The 17,240-nt window shown below is 37.1% G+C and overlaps 1 protein-coding gene across 3 annotated transcripts in view; it reads right to left on the bottom strand.

Annotated features, from left to right (window-relative positions):
* Positions 1-17,240, bottom strand: part of TANK (TRAF family member associated NFKB activator) — a 76,842-nt gene that overhangs the window by 58,973 nt on the left and 629 nt on the right. The window lies entirely within an intron of this gene.

The following is a 17,240-nucleotide window of genomic DNA, read 5'->3' as shown; positions in this document are numbered from 1 at the left end:
AATTTTTAAATATTTTTTACTAATGTTTAAGGAGTAATTAGGGTTCCAGTTCATAAAGATCCTACTTTGCACATGGTATTCTACAAATACAAGCTAAAAATGGAAAAATATAAAAGGCCATTTGTTATTACTCTTTATTACAGAAATGCACAACAGGATTAGCAATGTGAGAAGGGACTTCTTTTTACTAAATGGACAGTTATTCCCACTTACAAGGTAAATGCTTGCTACACTGAAATTAGAGCAAAATTAAGTAGATAAATGTTTGTGGATGGAGTTCACACTGTTGTTATCACAGAGCAATTAAAATGTGTGAAAATGCTCTTATTTTAGCACAAAATCTAGGGAGAGCTGCCGTTGGACTCTACATTAAAAAAGAAAAATCACATCCCATCAGTCCTACCCCTATGCTCTATTAGTTTGCCAACTTTTTTGCTATTTCTGAACTACAGGTGATTTACTCAGTGGAGGTAATTTATTTTTATCATCTCAACTTGCATAACATCTCTAACGACATTCCCTGACTCTGAGCAGAGGGTCATCTAATGACTGATTCTTCCTGTCAAGCTGTAAAAACCACACGACAGAGCCTTTCTCTTAATCCTCTGAAAGCCAGAGTAGACAAAGTTCTCTATCAGTCATAGGGGATTTTGGGGGTACCAAATTATTTCACTCCCTTATGATTAGAAATCCTTCATAACCGTCTCTAACCTTTTATAACACCTTTATTTTATTGTCGGGTATACATGCTTTCAAAAACTTTCAGTATTTTACATTAAGATATTCATATAACATAAATTAACCATTCTAAAGTATACACTTCTGTGGTTTTCAGTATATTCACAATGTTGTGTAACCATCACCAATATCTAATCACAGAACATTTTTATCACCTCAGAAAGAAAGCCTGTACCTATTAGCAGTTAGTCCCAATTCACATCTCCCCTCTATCCCCTGACAACCACTAATCTACTTTCTGACTCTATGGATTTGCCTACTTTGGACGTTTGGAGTCATAAAATACATGGCCTTTGTCTCTGGCTTTTTTCATGTAGCATAAAATTTCCAACCTTTATCCATGTTGTAGCATGTAACAGTACTTCATTGCTTTTTATGTCTGAATAATATTTCATTTTATGAATATACTACATTTTGTTTATTCATTTCTCAGTTAATGGACATTTGGGTTGTTTCCACTTTTGGGTTATTTTGAATAAAGCTACAATTTGTGTATACATATCTGTGTGAACATATGTTTTTAATCTCTTAGATATGTGCTTGGGAGCAGAATTCCTGGGTCAGATGACAATTATGTTTAACTTTTTGAGGAACTGCCACAAAAGTTCCAGACGTTTCCACAGAAGCTGTACCATTTTATATTTCCACTAGCAACGTACAAGAGTTCCAATTTCTCCACATCTTCACCAATAATTGTTGTCCATTTTAAAATTATATGCTAGGATCCTAGTGGGTATGAAGTGATACCTCATCACAGTTTTGATGTTGAGCATCTTTACAGTGCTTATTGATCATTTGTATATCTTCTTTGGAGAAATCTCTAGTCAAGTCCTTTGCCCACTTTTCATATATACATACATATATATATAATTTGTAATATTTTCTCCCATTCTATAGATTATCTTTTCATTTCTTTGATAGTGCCCTTTGACAAAGTTTTTAGTTTGATGAAGTCCAATTTATCTTTTTTTGTTCTTGTGCTTTTCATATCATATCTAAGAAACCATTGCCTAACCCAAGATTACATGGATTTTCACCTGCATTTCCTTTTAGAAATTTTATAATTTTAGCTTTTACATTTAGATCTTTGATCCATATTGAATTAATTTGTATAATATGGTATGAGGTAGGGCTCCAGATTCATTCCTCTGCATGTGGCTAGCCAGTTGTCCTGGTATCATTTGTTGAAAAGGCTTTTCTTTTCCCACTGAATGCCCTTGGCAGCCTTGTTGAAAATCAGTTTACCATAAATCACAATGCCCTTTTAAATACCTAGGTAATATTTCAATCCCATCAGCCAGTCTTTCATTTTAAGATACTAAATACACTCCTAAGTTATTTTCTAGGCTTGATAAAAACAATTTCAAGGATTTTATTATGGGGATTACAGTGTCTTTACCTTGTGAAGCAATGAAAGAATGATATATTTTTTAGGCACTCCACTTGAAATTTGTTTTTATTGCTACTTCTGATAGATGGAAAAGATGAAATACTGTTAGGATAATTAACATTGCCAGGATCTCTGACATACCGTAGACACTATGGAAACATGAGTAATTAGCATGAACACAAAGCATCACTTCGAGTATTTATTTAGATATTATCATTCAAAAAATTGATTTAGGGTGGCTTAAAAAAACACAAGATTAAAAATAAGTATATAAGCAGGAAAAGAAAAATAAGGGTAGGTAGCTAAAGGGACTATAGTATACTGTAATATGCTCATGCAGAAATTAGATGATTTAAGTAGCTAAGTGGCTAGGTTGTCTATCACTGTCTTAATAAGCTGCAGATGTCATAACAAATTGTCAATGTAAACCACACCTATATTTATCTGGGACAAACAAGAGGCTTGAATTGGGAACCCATCTAGTTTCTTGTTTTGTTCTATCACTGGCTGACCCTGTGAGCTTAGTTCAGGGCCACTAAATCTTTTGGGACTCAAGTTTCTACCTCTTCAAAACAAAAAGAGATGTCTGGATTCAATTTCTAAGAAACTTCTTTGTTCTACGGTTCTTGAGTCTGTGAATCTAAAAATGCATGTCTGTTCCATCAAGAAGGTGCATTCTTGCTTTTAAAAATGTAAATACAGTACTAAAAACAGCTGCATCATATGCAAGTAAATCATGTGCAGCCTTCATTTCAGTTCCTTGAATTAGATCACACAAATGTCACTAGGAAGAGTTACTGAGTAAATTCCACATGGATGCATCCGATTTCCTGAAATAAGAATGTATGCTGGGGAGATATGATTCAGGTCAATACAACTAAATAAATGATGCATTTAATTCCTTTCTCACAACAAAGAAGAAAATTGGGTGTTAGATCAGTGACACTGACCAGAGAAAAAGGAAACAGTCTCTGGGATGCAGTTAATTAAATTGGACAGATTTCAAATATTAACACTCTGAACTTTAAAGCCACTTGTTCCTCTATTTTTTAAAGCATTTGTTAAGTGTAAAATTAATTTCACAATTTAAGAGGCAGTCACAATTCAATTACATTTCGGTATGCCTTCTGCAAAACTTGCCAGGCTCCAGGGAAATGGTTTTATTTACAATAAACATGCTCAAACTCAAATCAAATGGCCACTCTCATCCCCTAAACCCAGGAGGTCCAAGCTAGAGCCAGCTCTGCCTTGGAAACATTCTTCTAGTTATGGCTTCACTCTTTTAAATGTATTTTAAGGAAAGCCTTCCGTGGTAATTTCTTTATTTCTGGGTTTGGTTTACTAGTTTCCTCATACCACACAAGGAAAAACTTAACTCACTGATGCCCAAGACAGTATAGCCGGGTGGGCAGAATACAAAGCATCCCACCCCCAGGGTAATCCTGGCTTCAGGATAGTCCTATCACACGTACCTCTATTCCTCTGACAGAAGTCCCTTTTTTCCTTTGGTTTGTTCCTGTAAGATGGAAAATGGAGGGTGGCAAGTTCCTATTCTGCCTCCCAGGTCCAGCATGTGCTTGCACAGGAAGAAGTACTAAGAAAATCCCTGGGCATCAGGCTGCTTCCTCTTTCATTGATCCTTGGTTCATAACGAAACTGTTCTAGGATAGGAGAATCAGCCTGCATGAGGGCAATAATTTTATTTTCCCTTGGTAAAATTTCCCAGCTCCAACAAAGCTGTGTCAACTACTAGGGCCAAACTTTGATTTCAATAAAATATAAACCATTATGATTCAATTAAATTGGAAAAACTGAAGTAGTTGTTTGCTTAATACATGTAAGGCACTATGTGGGATGCAGCAAGGGGCTTTAGGGGTAGTGCCACCTTAATGTTGTGTTCCTTTTACAAAGTTTTTCACCAGCTCTTCATTTCCTGTTACTCGTATTCCAATCTGACTGATAAGGCTCAGAGGAGTTAAATGACCTGCATACAGCTACAAAGCTATAAGCAAGTGACTGGGACTAAATCTTTGAAACTCTTAGTTCAAGAATTGTTTATTAAAGCCAGCTGCAAAGTATTCTCCTAAAATGCCATGATGGATATTTCATTCCATAAAACATTTACTGAGTGCCAACAAAAAACAAAGCCTGGGCTGGGCGCCACTGATGTAGTGAAAACAAAACAGACATGAAACCTACCCTGACGACAGCACCATTAGCTGTAACTTAAAGCATATATATGAGTACCTGGAGCTATTTAAAGGCTAGAGTTTGGAAAGGAAAGTGCTCACATCAATTTACAAGGTTTAGGAAAGGCTTTGAGAGGTAGATGGCATTTGACTTGGGTTTTGAATTATGGGTAGGAATGACCTCACCCATTCCTTTTATTTGACTGTCAAATAGCAGTCATCCTTTCTAAAACAGGTTCCTGACAATTATAAAGATTTTTTTTTGTGCTAGATAATATCCATTCTTCACTAAAACAGCCCAGGATTACACACACATTTCTTATGCATTGTTCAGTTTGAATTTCCAGATCAGGACAACTCTGCAAACCTGAGACAATTCTTAAGTATAACAATTATGGTTACTTATAGAAGTGATTAATTAGGCTAGTCCTTGTCCATGATGCTCGAAAAGAAGCAAGGGTAGTAATGGAATACAGGACAAGTCCTATATCTGCTCTGGACCTCGATTTTCCTTGCTTTTAAAGTGAAGGGGTTACAAGACAATCTCCTTCAACTTTATGACTAGACAGCATTTCTAAACAAATACAGAGTATAGAAGCTTTTGCTTGGCAAATATAGTGATTTATTTTTCCTCATAAATGATATCATAGATTTAAAAGTTACAAGCAAGTTGATATGGTAATTCATTTAAAGATAATGAGAAGTATGGAATAAAGTTATATGGGATGTCCTAGAAGAGATATGATATTGTGAAAATATGTGATATGAAAATACATGATGTAACACTGTGAAAATTAATGACTTTCTTTATTTCATAACAATTATATAGTCCCTCCTAACACTTTACTAGGTAGAATGAAAAAAAAGTACAGGCTTTGAATTCAGATCTCAGATCTGCAGTTTTCTAGCCATTTACTTAGCTTCTCTGAGTATTAGTTTTCTTATACATAGTTTGTAGGTTTATTGTGAAGATTGAGATCATATATGAAGCAATATCTGTTAACTGTTCCTCAATATCCATTCTCTCCTCTTCGAGTATTCCTGATTTTTAGCTGATGTGGTCATGTGACTGTGTTCTGGTCATCAGCAAGTAAGTGTAACTTCCAAGACAAGCTCTCTTCTTTTTCCCTTTCCCAGCTGGATGGAATATTGTGGTTAGTCACCCGAAACACTGTGGTGAGGGCAACACTTCCAGGATGGTGGAACAAGGAGATGTGGAACAACAAGAATGAAGAAGCCCAGGTCCTTGACACTGTGGAACTGCCAGATCAGCTCTGGACATCTTATACTTTGAATTGTAATAGAGCTGCCAGATCAGCTCTGGACATCTTATACTTTGAATTGTAATACGTGAGAGAAATAAAATATCTGTCTTATTTGTTTAAGCCAGTGTCTTTGGGGGTCTCTTAAGAGAGGAGCTGAGCTGTATCCTAACTGGTACAATATTCAAGACTGGTTCAGTGCTGAACACACAGTAGGTTCTCCTTTTTCCATGGGAAAGAGACAAACTCATAGTCTTTGCCTTATAAGCTCTCATTAGAGCTTATAATTTAGTAAGGCAGAAACACATGGAAATGATTAACCATATTAACAGATCAATTATAAATGTGTAAAAATGTATAAGCATATCTTGATAGGTATCTGGGAAACACAGGTAGAAGCATTTGTAGGAACTGACCCAAAGGCTCACTCAAGATTTGTACATTTCATTGTATTTAAGTTTTATCTCAAAAGAAGAAGAAAAGAAAGAACTGTTAAATAAAGAGTATAAGCAGGAAAAAGGCTCAACAGAAGGAACAATTAACATGAGAGGAACTGTGGAAGGCTTCACAGAGGATCTGATGCTTATATTGGGACCTGAAATATGAGAAGGATTTCAACAAGTAGAGAATGAGAGGGGAAAGAACATTCACTCTGAAGGAGCTGAGGCTCTGAGAAATCACTAGTATAGTGCATTTAGGGACTGGTGGTGAGTATTGTATTTATGAAAGTAAGGTATATGTACAGACAGGATGGAGAGGTCAGGGTGCTAAGACAGGTGCATAGTCAGGGCCACCATGTGTGATTGTGCTGCACTGAAAGAACCCTACAGGTACCGTTCATGTAGACCATAATTGGAAAGAGTTACACCCTAGAGTTACAGAGTGCACTAACTACATAAACTATACTACACAGCAGATTAGATACGGCCAGATTGCAGTAGACGTTGAATGTCACTCTTAAGAAATTTAGACTTTAACTTGCTAACATTAAGGAATAATGGAGGATTGTCAAGCAGGAGATGGATATGTTTTAGAAAGATTAACTGGATACCAGCTGGGAATATAAACAAATGAGGGAGACGAAGTGAGGATATCCATAAGAAACTACTGCTGTATTCTGAGTGAAAGATGAGGGCTTAAACTAGAGTAGGGAAAATGAAAGATGAATGAATTCAAGAGACATTTTAAGGGTAGAATCAATAGGATTTGTTGGCCAACTGGATCTGTACAACAGACAAGAAGGAAGCGTTCAGGGCCCAGCAATTCTGAATCAGTTGGCCTGGGAAGGAGTCCTATAATCTATATTTTAATAAGTAAAGTAATCAGGTTATTTTGTTAAAGATAGTTCACCAGCCATATTCTTCAAAAATGAGGCAAACAGTGATGCTAGTCAGCCACAGAGAAACAGGAAGAAATACTGAGGGGGAGAGGAGAGGATATTGAATTCAATTTTGAACAAAAGTGCTAACAGAGACATAATTAACAACAGTCAGGAAAAATGTACCAATTGAGTGATAATGAAATCTAAAGGAAGAAATGATGGCTAAGTATGCCTTCCCTCCTGCTTATAGTCTTAAAGTTTTTAATGTCCTCTGATACTGACTGACAGTCAACCACGCCAAAATCTTTTTACCAAAAAAGAAACAAACAAACAAAACCCTTACATTTTTTAAAAGAAAACAGTGGAGGGAGAAAGAAGCAATACTTGTTATTGTACCACTTTGTGTCACAAGATGCACACTTTTTTTCTCCCAAATATAAACCAAAAAAGAGGATAGGCCCACTGGACAACGTCAGAAGGAAAACTAGGATATGCATAAAATAGTAAGGCATTTTAGTATAAGTCTGTTACCTTATATGAAGAGATTATTAGCCAAACAGGTAGGAATGTTATCTAACGTTCTGTTCTGTTAACATTTATACAGTGTTAAATAATAAGAAAAATAACTTTCTGGTAGAGTGAATGTGTTATTTTTCTTAAGTCTCTCTCTTCTACTCTACCAAATTTATGATAATGAAATAGTATTATTAATGATCTTTCACAAGAGTAGAACATTTGTACCTATCTTCTGGTTTTAATTTAAAAAGTGTGAAAAAATATTTTCAGTAATCTTAAAAAGGTCCCGCCAACCAGAAGAGATGACACAGGTTGCACCAGATTCATAAAGGGCAAAGTTGTTTTTGAAAAAGAAGTAGTTAAAATCTCATGAGTTAACAGATTAGGGGCCCTTCCAGCATCTCTGAGTCATTTACTAAATCATAACCACTACGAAAGGAGAGAGCTCTTCTATGAAAAGAGAATGAAACTTCAGGAGACAGAGGACCTTTTCACAAAAAGGTCTATTTTCTCTTAAATCGCAGTTGAAATCGCTGAACAGTCATTTAGCCTTGAGAATATTACCAATGATAAATGGGAACAGGCAAAAGCCTACATAATTATAAGCTGTACTCTGTGCTCTTAATTACCAGCACAGAACTCTACGGCTCTTCATACCGCTGCTTTTAATTTCCCTGAGGACACCTAGAGGCTGCTGGGCAAATGTTTGCAAGTCACAACTTGTCTTATTAGAAGTAACTGAGAGAACTCCAGTGAGAAAATAAATAAGGTTTCAGAGATATCCAGATCTCCATTCCTAGTCATTCCCAAGATGTTTAGGTTGTGACTTTAAATGTATAATATGATAGAAGTTTAAAACCAGATACAGTATTTTTATACCATGCAACACACTTTCTTACTCCTACTGTTGAATACTCCTGAAGACAGGACTAAAAATCCCTGGGTAGCCTGACAAACCAACTTCTCAAACCTGCCTCTGTGCCAAAATTACCCAAATTTCTACTCTTTTCAGGGCCACTCCAGTTTTCCTCAAACGTGAATATTCAGATCTAGTTAAGTCCCAGATCCCAAATGTGAATATTCAGATCTAGTTAAGTCTAGCTTGTTATGCTACCCTACTGTGGAGGAGCAAGAGTTTATTAAAAAATTTGATTCTGTTTCATTTCCTTTTGCATCTGGAAAAAATTAAAAAGATGCTATAAAATAAGATTCCAAATCTTATTTTTAACTGAGACCACATCTTGTGTAAAATGTGTTAATTTCTCTCTTAATACAAGTTAGAGGATCAAAATTAAAAAGTCTAGTCAACCAAAGATAGAATCAGAGTTGAAGTGCAGAAAACATGTCCAGTCTAGATATGCTTGTTGATGGGTGAGAGTAAATAAGCTGTAACCTTTCTGTGGACCTCGGTTCCCTCATCTGTCCCAGTTTAGAATGTCTGGGGTACAGCATGCTGTAGGACATGGGTTCCCAACCTGTCAGTACATTAGAATAATCCAGGGCAGTTTCAAAAAACAGATCAGCCACCCCTGTCCAAGACTTCTTGGATCATAATTTTTTTTGGTGGAGAGGGGGCGGTGAGGGGAGGAAGAGGGAGAAGCAAGTGTGAAAGATTTAGAATCACTGCCATAGGGGATCAAGTCATAACTGGGAAAGCACTGTACTCTGTAAAACACTACACAAATATGCACCAAGGTGGGGAAATAGGCTTTCATAAAGTGTCCTTTTGTTCCACAGTGATCTGCTTTATGAACTGTTCCAAAAGAAGTGTATAGAATTGAGAACCAAAAATAGCAGTTGCTAAGGTAGATGTTCTTAAAAAAAAAAAAAGGGTATTTTGATACTTTGGCAGATGGTCCAGAGCAACAGCACTCTTGTTGATCTTAGTTCCATGAAATTTCCACAGTTCATCAGTCTATGTGACAACTGTTTTCTCTATTAATGGAAGAGACACCATTAATGGCATTTGCACTGAAGTTCATGCTGAAAGAGAAATCTGAGTGTGACCAGAGTTCTCCCACCAAGCAGTCCTTATAACTTGATTCTACCCCTACCAATACTCTAAATCATCTCAATTCTATTTAAATTCTCTAACTATCTACAGATAGTTTAGAAAGGGCACAGATCCCAGTGCCATGCCTTCAATCTGAATAGGCACACAGCTATGAACCAGAAGGACATGGGAAGCTTCCCAACAGTGGTGGTGGTTCCCTATTTCCTCCTGGGAAACCTTAGGGACAGGGGTAGAGACTGACACCTGCTGAGGTAAAAACTGCTTGCTACTTTATATAAACTACCTTATTTTAATGTTCCCTTTCCAGATAAGGAAACTGAGCTTCAAAAGGTTAAATACGTTGCCTGAGTTCAACGAATTAGAAAATGGAAGACCCAGATAAATCCAGGTCTCTTTGATGTGAAAGTCCAACATCCTAGCTCTTTTCACCCTAGTTTAGTTTTTATTTTATTTTTAATCAAAGCATAACACATCTACATTTTAATGAGTAAAATAACTTTATAAGGTTTAAGAAAAACAGTAGTACCTTACTCTCCTCCCTTCCCATTTCCTGCTTCACCTTGGCAACAATTTTCAGCTCTTTTGGTTGATTCCTCTTTTTTTTTTAATATTTTTATTTTATTTTTAATTTTTGGCTGTGTCAGCTCTTCGTTGCTGCACACGGGCTTTCTCTAGTTGCAGCGAGCAGGGGCTACTCTTCGTTGTGGTGAACGGGCTTCTCATTGCAGTGGCTTCTCTTGTTGTGGAGCACGGGCTCTAGGAGTGTGGGCTTCAGTAGTTGTGGCACGTGGGCTTCCATAGTTGTGGCACGTGGGCTCAGTAGTTGTGGCACGCGGGCTCTAGAGTGCAGGCTCAGTAGTTGTGGTGCACGGGCTTAGTTGCTCCGCGGCATGTGGGATCTTCCCTGACCAGGGCTCGAACCCGTGTCCCCTGCATTGGGAGGCGGATTCTTAACCACTGTGCCACCAGTGAAGTCCCTTTTGGTTGATTCTTTTTGGTATTATCTCTGTATCTCTAAATAACATGCTAATATTGCCACTACTGAGTTTTCAGTTTTACTTGTCTTCCCACTATGCAAAATAAGGATTCAGCTCTCTTTAAAATCTCCCCTCCCTTTATATCCTCTCCATTCTCCTCATATAGTTACATCTTATTTTTTGGTTAGATTTGCATTCTACTTTAACTTTCTTATGACTACGTAATGCTATTCACTGCTGAGCCATATAATATACTACGGCTCCTTTTCCTTTCCTGAAAAACATTTTTCCTGAAAAAATTTCTTGTTTGTTTCATTTCTTATTATCATTACTACAACTCCTCAATCCATTGAGACACTTCAATTATTCTATCAATTTCATCTTCCTAGAAGAATCTCTCCTTGAGCTTTCTGACTTGTTCAAGTCTAGATTTGTTGATTTCTATGCTTAGAGGAAAGCCTTCATCTTGAGACCTTCTTTCAACTTGAATTTGATGATTCCCTTTATTCACCTCTCTCTCTAGCTGAATCCCTCATTTTCAGTATCCCAAATCTTCATCCTTCTTGTTTCACTCCCCAGTTTGGTGGAGTAAACCCTCTAGTAGCTTCCTGATAAAGTGCCTGCAAAGTAAATTTTTTGAGACCCTGCATAACGGAAAATATCTTTACCCTCAGATTTAAATGACAGTTTGCCAGGTTAAGAGTTCTAGGTTGGAAGTAATTTTTTCTCAGAATTTTGTAAGTTTTACTATGCTCCCTTTTGTTTTTGTTGAAGTCCAGAGCCATTTTGATTTCTGATCTTGTACTTAACCCACATGGAAGTTCACCCTTCAGTTCTTGCAAATTTTCTTGAATAACTTTTTGAGCAATTTCATTCCTTCTGTGTCCCTTTCTATGACTCCTACTATCTGGATGTTAAATTTTCTGAAGTGGTACTCTAACTCCTCCCACCCTCCTTCTTCTTGTTTGTTTATTTATTTATTTTTAGCTGCATTGGGTCTTCGTTGCTGCGCGCGGGTTTTCTCTAGCTGTGGCGAGCGGGGGCTACTCTTTGTTGAGGTGCACAGGCTTCTCATTGTGGTGGCTTCTCTTGTTGTGGAGCATGGGCTCTAGGTACCCGGGCTTCAGTAGTTGTGGCATGCGGGCTCAGTAGTTGTGGCTCGTGAGCTCTAGAGCACAGGCTCAGTAGTTGTGGCACATGGGCTTAGCTGCTCTGTGGCATGTGGGATTTTCCCGGACCAGGGCTTGAACCCATGTCCCCTGCATTGGCAGGCGGATTCTTAAGCACTGTGCCACCAGGGAAGTCCCCCTCCTTCTTTTTAAACAAACATTTCTTCCCTTATTTTATAGATAAAAATATCTTAAGCCTGTTGTCTTTGACAACCAGCATTATGATACCAAATGATATCTAACCAATCCTGAATAAAAAGTAATAATCAAAGAAAGTAGTGGCGCTTTTGGAGCTCCATTGAGGCTGCAGGTGTATGAGCCAAACAATGGTCTACCACCAATTGCCCAGTTCAACCAGAGCAGCTCAACTGTGATTAGTTATATACATTGGGATTTCAAGTTTGAAAAGAATCACAGGCCTAAAGGTAGATTTCCACCACCTCCACCCCTAAAATGATTTATAAATCTTTAACAAGTCTACTTTTTGTGGACAAGTAGAGACAAGTGTGGGTGATTTAGTAAGTAGAAAAAGGTCCTCTGCTGGGTTTCCCCCACTGCTGAGACTATTCTGCTTCTGGGTAAGTATTCTACCAGGGTTCACACTTGTGGTAAGATGCCAGTTCAAATCTACAGAAGCTTCAGGATGGGGGAAGGATCACATAGAGTAAATATGACGTCTTCCACTCTGCCCTAGAAAAGAAAGTCACCTGCTTTTCCCAACCCCTCGGGCTATGAATAATAATAAGAGTTCATATTCTATCTCAGAAAAGTTGCCATCTTAGCAAACGAAGAGGTGAGTAAGTGAGATACATCCTGTCTTTTCTCTATCTTAGCTCTATGTTTGCCTCCTCACTCACACAAAGCAACAGAAGCAAAAAGCAGAAAAAAAGTCAACAATGTAGTATATACACATAAATAAAATAACATCCTCTGTCTTAGATGGTTAAGGTAAACCTTTAAAGACACTTACAAAGTATGTATGTTTTCCTTGCCTGAAGAGAGGAAATGGAAGAGAACTGTCACTCCTGACATTTACTTACGATCATTTCCCACTTTTAGGAAAGTTCCATAACACAAGCAGCCAATTCCCCAAAATGACAGCTTGCATTTCTGTTCTCACTTTCCAGGTTGTAAACTTCGGTTATGGATATACCCATAGCACACTGCACTACACTGTTACTATGTTCCAATCAGGCAGCTAAAATAATAGAAACTTAAATATAATAGATCCAGTAGTGTCAGAATTTGGATTTTGTATTTTTTTCATAAGCTGGATTGCTAAATGCATCAGGATAAACAAGGTAAGACAATCCCACTGATCAAACCAAAAGCTCCCCAGACCAGGTTCTCCACTTTGCTGGATGTTAAAACTTGGTGAAACTTTTTGTGCTATCTTCTAAGAGTTAAAAGAAGACTTTATAGCCAAAGACCACACCCATGAGTCTCAGCTTTGCCTCATTTCCTTTTTTATCTCCAGTAGGACCTCTCTCAAACTGTTTATCAAATTCTATGGGTTGAAGTGCAAAACTAAATAGTATTAACACCAAAAAGGAAATTAGGCATGTGATGTTCTACCCATCTAAGGTAAACATAAACACTGCATTGCTCAGTTGTGGTTGGTTGAATCCCTGAATGTGGAACTGCCAGTACGGTGGAACCACAGATACGGATGAACCTTAGATACAGAAGGCTGACTGTAAAATATATGCAGATTTTCAACTGAGCAGAGGGTTGGCATGCCTAACCCCTGTGTTGTTCAAGGATCAACTGTAGTTAGAATAGTGAAGTTTTACATCAACAGGCTATCTATTTTTTACCATTTCCTTACAGATAATAGGTATGCTTTTAAAAAACATGCAAGTCTTTATTTATTTAGGGCATGCCCCCCAAATTATGCCAATAATTATCTGTTCTAGATTAATAGATGATAATTTAAGATACTCAAATATCCAAGCATTGACATAATGCCTGTATTCTTCTGTAAATAACACGAGTGTCTTGAAGTCTCCACAGTTCACAGATGTACACTGCTAAACTCCATTATCTAAGGTAATAGTCTTGAAAGTAATCAAAAAATATTTAAAATAATCATTTATAAAAGTTAGTAACTCTACCAAAGATTACATAATACAATACTATCCACATATTAACAGTAAACCATTAGCTGAGTAAAACGGTGGGCTTTGGTTGGATGGTTTGTATTCCTTAGAAGCCAGCCCTGTTCTTACGTGTGTGCAGAGGCCATGTACATGCCTAGACGGTGCTACTGATTTTCACTTCAAATTAAATAAGTAAAAGCATGCTGAGCTTGCATATGTTCTCAACCACTCCTTTTGAAACTCCCCTATGGGATTTGGCTAGAGTAGAATGTCAGCTTGGTTACTACCTCTAAAGCAAGAAATTTCCTGGCAAAATTGGGAAGCTGATGACAACAAAGTGAAACTGATGCTTTCTCAGTTGAGTATCCCTCCTGGTTTCTTTCAGGGCATAGGAGAGCTTGCCCATGTAGAAGCAACACTCTTTCCTTCATAAACTGGAGTAGAGAAGAGAAAAAACAGTAAAACACTTTATTATCAGCCTCAGTCTACCTACAGCATTTTCCCAGAACGGGGGGGGGGGGGGGGGAAAGGTGGGGGACAAAAATAACCAGGATCAGTACAGCAGTTCTTCTTTCTTGACATTATTGGTGTTTCACACCCTTTCTTTTATAAGGATTTACTCTAAGGAGTTTTTGTTTGTTCGCCTTTTAAAGTTCTGGACCTTTTAAAGTTCTGGACCTTTTTGCTGAATATTACTGCTGTTTTTAAGAACAATGTACAATTGACCCTTGAACAACATGGGTTTTAACTGCATGGATACACTTACAGGTGAATTTTTTTCCCACTAAATATATACTACAGTACTATACTATCTGAAGTTGGTTGAATCTGAGGATGCAGAACCTCAGACACGGAGGGCTGACTATAAATTACATGCAGATTTTCAACTGTTGGTAGGCTTGGCACCCCTAACCCCCAAGTGTTATTCAAGGGTCCACTGTACTTTCAGATGGGTTCATGAGTGAATTCTTTCGGACCTTCAAATAGAGAGCTCTTAAGCTGTATTTAAACTACCTCAGAGCAGAGAAAGAAGGAACTCTTCTCAATTCTTTTTAGAAAATCAGCATAGCCTTGCTATCAAACTCTGCCAAAGATAACAGTAAAAAGATAACTACAGATGAAACTCAATTACTGATTTTAAATAAAAATGTGACCGAAAAGAAACCTATATGCTTAAATATTACACAATGACCAAGTGTAAGGTTGGTTCAAAAAGTAGAAATCAAGGGTAAAAATGAACTTATTTACAAAACAGAAGTAGAGTCACAGATGCAGAAAACAAACTTATGGTTACCAAGGGGGAAAGGGGGGGAGGGATAAATTGGGAGATTGGGATTCACATATACACACTACTATATATAAAATACATAACTAATAAGAACTTGCTGTATAGCACAGGGAACTCTACTCAGTACTCTGTAATGGCCCATATGGGAAAAGAATCTAAAAAAAAAAAAAAGTGGATATATGTATAACTGATTCACTTTGCTGCACACCTGAAGCTAACATAACATTGTAAATCAACTATACTCTAATAAAAATTAAAAAACAAACAAACAAAACAACAACAACAACAAAAACCCCAAAAATCTACTAAAACAATTTTCCATTCTAATAGGTCAAGGAAGAAAAGCACATGATAGGCCATGATAGATGCCAAAATGCCGTATGACAAAACTCAACTTCTACTCCTGACAAAAATGTTTAGTAAGTAGTAATGAAAAGACATCATCCTGACAACAAGAAATATACAGACCAAATGAACATTCAATATCTGTTAGTTAAAACTGTTCTCCAAGTGCTAGCCAATGCAAACAGACCAAAAGAAAAAACAAAAACAAAAAAACCCAACTTCAGACACAATCCAAAATCCATTCCCTGCAAAAATCCCAGTAGCTAGAAATATTAAAGACACTTCCTTGATAAATAAAATTATTTGAAATTTACTCTAAAATTCATATTTAATGATGACACAGTAAAAACATCCACAAACTAAGAAATATGATAAGGATGGCCTGAATCAATGTTATTATACACCACTGTTCTGGAGAAGCTAGAAATTTATTAAACCAAAGAAAGAAAGAAGTATAAGGAAGGAGATAAGATTATATTTAGATGACTGTTTTCCTAGAAAATTCAAGAGAAAAAATTTATTACAATAAGTTTAGAAAGTTGGCCAGATATATAAATTATCTACATACCAGTCACAAAATATTACTGGATGGCTAAAATCCCCCCCAGAAGTTATGTTTTAATGAAACATAAACAGTTTATTTTAAATTTTACCTGAGAAGAGAACGCAATCACCAAGGATATTTTGAAAAAGGCAAATGAAGAGGGACTTGCTTTATGAATTACTAAAAAGTGCCTAATCAAAGAGATTGGTATTTGTATAGGAAGAGGCAAATAGAACACAGCAACAGAAGAATCCAAAAAAAAAACACTCATGTACAGGTGGAAATTTACTATATTAAGGTAGTATTTCTAGTCAGTTGGGAAAGAATTGATTTCAGCAAATGATTTCAGGGAAAATGGCTAAACCCTATCTTATACAATGTACAAAAATAATTTTCATATGTTTTAATGAGTAAAGCATACAAAACTATAAAAAGAATTAACAGACAATACAGGAAAATATTTTAATAATTTTTGAGTAAGGACAGCATTCTTAAGCGATACAAAACCTGGGCATTTAAACCAAAGACTGATAGTTCTTGAAAATATTTGCCATATAGTTCACAGAGGATTAATATATCTGTATCCTAATGAAATACAGATAATTTTGTAGAACAAGAGCAAAATATATAGACAGGCAATATCAAGAAATGGTTAACTACATATGGTACATCCAGGCAAAGGAATACCATGCTGACATTAAGATAAAGTAGAGCTACATGTGGTAAGATTTCCACTATATATTTTTCATCTGAAAAACCAGATAATAGAACTGTATGCATACATAATCTCATTTTCATAAGAAAGCGAAACAACATGTTTACATACACATGAGAGATGTGGAAGACGTTGGAGTACCTGTGGTTGGGGAGAGGGCTGTGAAGGAGTTACATTTTCTGCTTTATGCATGACTATCACTTTAGGGTTCTCCTCCCCTCCCTAATTAGAGGGGCAAAATAATTTTTCAGCAGAATACAGAGCTTGCTCCTCTGCTACCTCTCATTTGAAATGTGTATTCCAACCGTGGTAGGGAAGCAGATCACGTTATTTTCCTTCACTTTCATGTCATTTCACTTCCTTTACTACCGTTTCTCTCTTAAGATATAACTTGTCAAATGAATCTGTGAGATAAATGACACTTGACATAGCAAAGGCTGCTCTACTTCTGCTTGTTACAGCATAATAAGAGACACAAAGACTCTTTGGTTTGAGTGTCTTCCCCCTTCTTTCTTCACTTCGTGACAAGCACAGCTTGTGACACCCGTAACTCGTCGCTAGTCAGTTTACGCCGCGCTGGGGATTCCACCTAACGCCCGGTTCCCACTGGGGGCAGGGTTTGCTTCTGCTCTTTCCGCCTCAGCCATCTATTCTCTCCGTGACCCTCGGGGAA

The sequence above is a fragment of the Leucopleurus acutus genome (genome assembly GCF_964270905.1).
Source record: "Leucopleurus acutus genome assembly, chromosome: 6".
Lineage (NCBI taxonomy): Eukaryota > Metazoa > Chordata > Mammalia > Artiodactyla > Delphinidae > Leucopleurus > Leucopleurus acutus.
The sequence above is the reverse complement of the archived record's forward strand: the minus strand, read 5'-3'. Positions and strand labels throughout refer to the sequence as shown.